This window comes from Oryctolagus cuniculus, chromosome 3, assembly GCF_964237555.1.
Source record: "Oryctolagus cuniculus chromosome 3, mOryCun1.1, whole genome shotgun sequence".
NCBI lineage: Eukaryota > Metazoa > Chordata > Mammalia > Lagomorpha > Leporidae > Oryctolagus > Oryctolagus cuniculus.
In genome coordinates, this window is record NC_091434.1 from 7,408,040 (window position 1) to 7,414,039 (window position 6,000).

At 53.9% G+C, this 6,000-nt stretch overlaps 1 protein-coding gene across 6 annotated transcripts in view; it reads right to left on the reverse strand.

The window, feature by feature from the left end:
* The window catches only part of DIS3L2 (DIS3 like 3'-5' exoribonuclease 2), a 385,604-nt gene extending 380,622 nt beyond the window's left edge, over positions 1–4,982 (reverse strand). Inside the window, exons 1-2 of one of the 6 annotated variants that reach the window (XM_070070057.1) lie at positions 4,843–4,929; positions 3,073–3,234 (exon numbers count right to left, since the gene is read on the reverse strand). The gene's annotated coding sequence lies outside the window, so the exon portion shown is untranslated. Of the gene's footprint in view, positions 1–3,072; positions 3,235–4,842 lie in introns of those variants that run through there. The other 5 variants (XM_070070055.1, XM_070070058.1, XM_070070061.1 and 2 more) reach the window with 5 other exon arrangements.
* Between the last annotated feature and the right edge of the window lie 1,018 nt (positions 4,983–6,000).

Consider the following 6,000-nt stretch of genomic DNA (forward strand, 5'->3'; position numbering starts at 1 on the left):
TGGACCTTTGGCTTTGGCCTGGCCCAGCCCAGCTATTGCGGCCATTTCAAGGGTGAATCAGCAGATGGAAGAATCTCTGTCTCTCTCTATCTCTGCCTTTCAAAAAAACACATAAATAAATCGTAGAGAGGGAAGGGCTGGCGCCGCGGCCCGCTAGGCTAATCCTCTGCCTGCGGCACCGGCACCCCGGGTTCTAGTCCCGGTTGGGGCGCTGGTTCTGTCCCAGTTGCTCCTCTTCCAGTCCAGCTCTCTGCTGTGGCCCGGGAAGGCAGTAGAAGATGGCCCAAGTGTTTGGGCCCTGTACCCACGTGGGAGACCAGGAGGAAGCACCTGGCTCCTGGCTTCAGATCGGCGCAGCGCGCCAGCCGTAGTGGCCATTTGGGGGGTGAACCAACGGAAGGAAGACCTTTTTCTCTGTCTCTCTCTCTCACTGTCTAACTCTGCCTGTCAAAAAAAAAAAAGAAAGAGAGGAAAGAAAAAAAAATCTTTAAAAGAAAAAAAGAAATATCCATATTGTTTTTCACAATGGCTGCACTAATTTACATTACCACCCACAGTGTAAAAGAGTTATTACCCTATACAGAAATCACAATTTGGCGATTACAGTAACAAAATGATATTCCTTTTGGGGAAAATAAAGTAGCTGGATTAACAATTGACTAAACTTGACCAATTCTAGCTTCAACATAATTAGGCACATAACAACAACCCTAGGACACCAAGTTCTTGCTGTGATTCTAAATAAAATGCTTTCTAGCTGAAAAATCCTTGTCAAATCCTTCTACTTCATGTGACATGACAAAAAGGAGCATCTTCCACAGTCCTACTACCTGCCTCATTCTAATAAGGATCCTAAGGCTAGACCTAAATTTCCCCAACATCACTGACAATGGAAGAGATGGCTGGACCTCAGGGACCTGTCTACCTATTCCAAGCACATAGCTTTATTTGTAATGTGATCAATGGCATTTCTCTTCCCATAAAAAAGTTACTATTGGGGAAAAAAGATTTTGAAGGTTAAAAATAAAAGAACATTCTAATAACTGGATTCTGGAAGGTAGATTATAGGGCTGGGGTTGTGATGCAGCAGGTTAAATCAACACTTGAGATCCCAATATCCCATATCGGAGCATGGCTTCTAGTCCCAGATGCTCCACTTCCGACCCAGCTCCCTGCTAATGTGCCCGGGAAAGCAGCAGAGGATGGCCCAAGTGCTTGGACTCCTGTTACTCATGTGGGAGACCTGGATGTGGCCATCTGGAGAGTGAACTAGCAGATAAATGATATATCGCTCTATCTATTAATCTATCTATCTCTCTCTCTCTCTGTCTTTCAAATAAATAGTTGTTTTTTTTTAAAGGAAGTGGATCATACAGCATCACAAGCAACCAAAGCCTGGAACAAAGGGGCAAACTACAAACAAAAGTTTATAAATCTTTCACACACAAGAGAATGCTTCATCACACTTCTTTTGAACTTAGAATATTGAGCAATCTCAAAAGCATTTCCAGCCCAACATCAAAGTCAACTGGTCCTGAAGGCATCCTGAGAGGAGCACTGCAATCTGTGGTGAAAGTTATTCAGAATATTCAGCAGCTAAAAAAATCAAAAGCATAAATCTTTGCCTCAAAATAAATCAATCAACCTAAGAGGTGTCATGCATCAGGACTTTTTATTCTGAAGGCTTTTCATGAGACTTCCATCAAAATTTCAAGGGAAGCCAAGAACACGGGTCATGAACGATTGTATGCACTACCGAAGGCATTAGGAAAGGGGAGACTCAGCCCTGGTTACTGAGGGAAAGAAGCATTCACTGCAGGAGGCCCAAGGTAAATCTGACCGTCAACGGTCCGAACGAGACGCCGTTCTGATTTCAGGTGCAGCAATCTTTCAGGCAATGGAAGTCCTGAGGACAAACGATCAACAAGCATTCCCTGAGCACACAACGTTCCTGGGGATGAAGGACCGGGGACAGGGAAGTCAGTGTCCATGCAACCGTGGCATCTGCGGTCTAACCAAAAACAGCTGTAGATCACGAGGCAGCAGAAGCAGAAGAGGCCCGGGAAGTCATCCCGACTGCGCCCGGCCGATCACGGACAACTGGACAGGACCGGCGGTCCGCTCCAGAACAGAGGGCTGGACAGGCCTCTTCCACTCTGGGCGTATGCGTACAAGTTCAAAGACGTGGGGAGGAGCCCCATCCTTTGAGAACTGGTAGGACCTGGACTGCAGGAGAGAAGGAAGACCCCAGGGAAGGAAGGAGCGCGAGGGTCAATGCGCAGGGGGATGTGACACCAGCTATGTAGGCACAGGCAGTCCAAAGCCGACGGGCGGCTCCCGCAGCTGCAGGGGTGGGGAGGACTTGCTAAGGAGTACAGAGTGCGTTCTCCAAGATGAAAAAACTCTGGAGACCACTGCGCAATAAGGTAAATGTACTGAACACCACTGAAACTAGAAGACAATGAGGATTCTGCACGAACTTCTCTGAAGCCCTTCCGTGTACTTAAATGGTTCAGGTTTTTCAACCACAATTTAGAAGCAAAGGGGAACGGGGAAAGAGTCACAGAAAGCGTTGCCCTAGTGCCCTAGCGGCTACACTGACTCCTAACCACCAATCCTGCTCCCCAAAATTCCTTTTTACCAAAAAAAAAAAAAAAAAAAAAAAGACAAATCTTGCTAGTAGGACACAGAGGGTCCTCCAACTACAACACAACACAGGGAGGACATTGAAGAAATAGGGATTTCAGAAAACAACACGGATACTAAGCAATGGCAGAAACACAAAGCAAGCTATTCAAACACAATCTGATTGTTCATCCCTACACAAAATCCAACCCATGTCCCCACGTTAAAGCCCAGAGGCTTCTCCGATCTCAGGGGATACAGAAAAACTCTCCAATGTGCCTGCCTAGCCCTGCCCCGCACTGCAGCCGCCCACCTGATTCTCCCAGATGCTCCCACGCCTACGGAAGCCGCTGGTCCTCTCCCCAGACCCGGCTGCTTGCTCTGACGGGCCCCTTCCTTTCTCGTGCATCCAGTGTCACTCCTGCGGCTCCCTCACTAAACACTCACCAGGGCCGCAGCTTTACATGCGCGGGCGTTTACTGGAATGTCATCCGCTGAGCACAACCACCACGCCTTTCCTTACTCTGCCCCTCCAAAGCCAAGCACAGCGCCTAGGACCAGGCAAGCACTCAGTCAGCTGTGGAGTAAATGAACACACCAACACGGAACCTGCAAGAAAGCAACACAACTTAGGGTCCCCTAATGCCCAAAACAATTGAGTCTAAAATCCCTATCACACTAAGAAACAAACAAGAGTCCATTCAGATGTGCATCCAAGTGGCCCGGCCCTCCTGTCTCCAGGCAAACGCTAAGCATCGCAGGCCGGTAGCCTTACCCACACACAGACACATCCCAAAGACAAAACAGGGCCCAGCTGCCGGCTACCAAGGAGCGGCATTTCCGAGACTCGTCAGCATGTACGAGACGGGAACTAATCTTACTTACACTGTACTTCATCCAGACATAAGAACAACTACAGAAGCAAAGAGAAGAATCGCCAAGTGGCAGAGTCCCCTGTGCGACCCTGGGTCTCACACCGGAAGAGTGCTGAAAGATCCGTACTGAGCGTTCGCAGGGCACAGAGCTGACACCACACAGCCTAAGAGCTTTCAAGGAGGACCCCAAGACGCCACGTGAAACTATTTCCCAAACCCTCGAGTCTAGATAAAAAGAAATAATGTGAGACGCAGTCTTCCCCACCACAAAGACAAACTTCGCCCATGGAGACAAATTCAGTCCCATTTAATCCACAACCAAATCCTGAAATCCTGACACAAGCCGCTCTGTCCGCCTGCTCTGACCCACTGTGGCACCCACCGTCTACACCGCGTACTCTGCATGGAACAAGCGCCCTGCTACTGCTTTCCTAACACTTGAACGGGGTGGGGGGGGGGGGGGTTGCAGGCTCTTCCTTCTACCACGTCCCCCAACTGCACGTAACAGTCGGTGCTTAACAAACGTTGACCTGAAATGGAATCACACGGCCCTGAATGATGGATGCGGGGTCTAATCTGCAATCTGTCCCTAAGTGCCACTCCGGAAGGTGTCCGCGTGCCTGCTTTAGCTCCATCATCCCGGGGTTAAGAATAACTTCGCTAGGCAACAACGCTCACATCAGGCTGACGGTGTCCTCGCTGGCTCCCGTACAAAGTCACTCAAGGAAGGGTCTCGGGGCCACGGGGTCTTTGCAAGCCCAAAGCGGGGACAAACACGTGCCCCCACGTCCTCCCAAGTCGCCGCTTTCCCTCGAGACCAGCCCCAGGGAGATGGCCTAGTGGAGAAAACGAGACGACACCGACTCTGGGACAGCGACCACACCCCGCTCTCAACTGGAGAGCCAGTTTCCCGGAGGAGGGTCGAAGTGCTCGGCTGCAGGGGCTCTCGAGTCAGGAAGGCGGATACAGGGAAGCGCGAGCAAACGTCCGGGGCTGTCATCAGGCGGTACTGCCGGCCAGCCCGAACACCTCGCTCGGGACACGGCGTCCACAGGTGCCCCGAGCCTGGCCACAGGCTCTGCGTCGCGCACCCCACGGGCCACCCCGGGGAGGGGCGGAGGGCTGGCCGGGCCAGGACTGGGCCTGCTAAGACAGACCCGCCAGGCTCGGGGGGCGTGGGGTGGGCATGGCGACGTCGGGGCCGGGCAGCGACGCGGGAGGCGCAGGACGCCCGCCCCGGGCCGCCGCCGCAGGTGCCCAGCCCCGCGCCTCGGAGCCCCGGGGAGCCGGCCTCGAGCTGGGTCCCGAATACAGCAGGGGGAGGGGGCGGGGAGGGCCTCACCGTCGCTCCCGGGAGGCCGGCGCCGCCGCGGACCCGCAGTTGCTAAGGAGAATGCTCTTCCGGGTCAGGGGCGCGGCGTTCGCGAGCGCAACGGTGGCCGGGTGGGGCCAAAGCGCCTTGCGTGCGCGGCGGCGGGGCTGAGCGGCCGCAGCGGGCGGTGCCAGCCACCTGACCCTGGTGCCAGCCACCCTTCTCGCCCTGGCCTGTCCCGCAGACGCCTCCAGCCCTGAAGCTGCTCGGGGCCAGGAGCCCCTGGGTGTCGCCGCGCGGGCCCCTTTCCTGTTACAAGGTCGCTCGTTTTTCCACTGGACACGTGCTCAGAGCCAGATGCCCGCCGGCTGAGCGAATACAGAGGTGGGCCACCCAGGTGTGGTCCCTGACCCCGAAGGTGCGGGCTGGTGGCCGAGCAGGCAGAGAAAAGGTGATGTTGGAGGGTAGGAGTTGATGATTCAGGTCAGAGAGCTGGCGCAGTGGAGAACCCTACCAAAACCGCAGAGGGGCCTGTCCAGCCAAGTGTGTGCACAGAGAACGGCTGAGGGTGCAACCAAGGAAACCCCAATATGGGAGGTGTGTGCGGAGGTAAAGGAACCCTCCAGGAGCAGGCCGAATGTTCTAGAGAGCCGGAGAAGTAACCATTGTCACGTGCTCCATAGAGCAGGTGTCCAGCGGTGACCATAGGGAAGTCCCCAGCCGGGAGTACAGTGTCAGAGTCCACAGTGGCTTGAATCCGGAGCGGGGGGCACCACCGCGTGTTCCCTCAGGGCCAGGGTGGTGGGCAGTGCAGGGAAGCGGAGGGCAGACGGGTCTCATGTGGGCAGGAGCCTGAATTTCTGCTCCAGGTTCTGTCTCACACAGAGACAAGAATTCCAAGCTGAGACATGGGAAGGTGCCCAAGTAGGACAGGATTTATTGAAAATGAGAGAAAACGTACAATCATGTGTGCGAGTGGGCCGCCCCACGCGGAGAACTGCCCATCACGCGTGGGCGGAGGAAGCCTGAACAGCGCCCCCAGCGGTAAAGAGCAGTGAAGTGGGCTGTCCCCCATTCTCAGCCTCTCTGAGGTGTGGGGGTGACTCTACATGCGTGGGAACTTCAGGATGCTTCCATCTTTCCACGTGGAGCTTTATTTTCATATTTTCATGGTGTCCAGGGGAAACA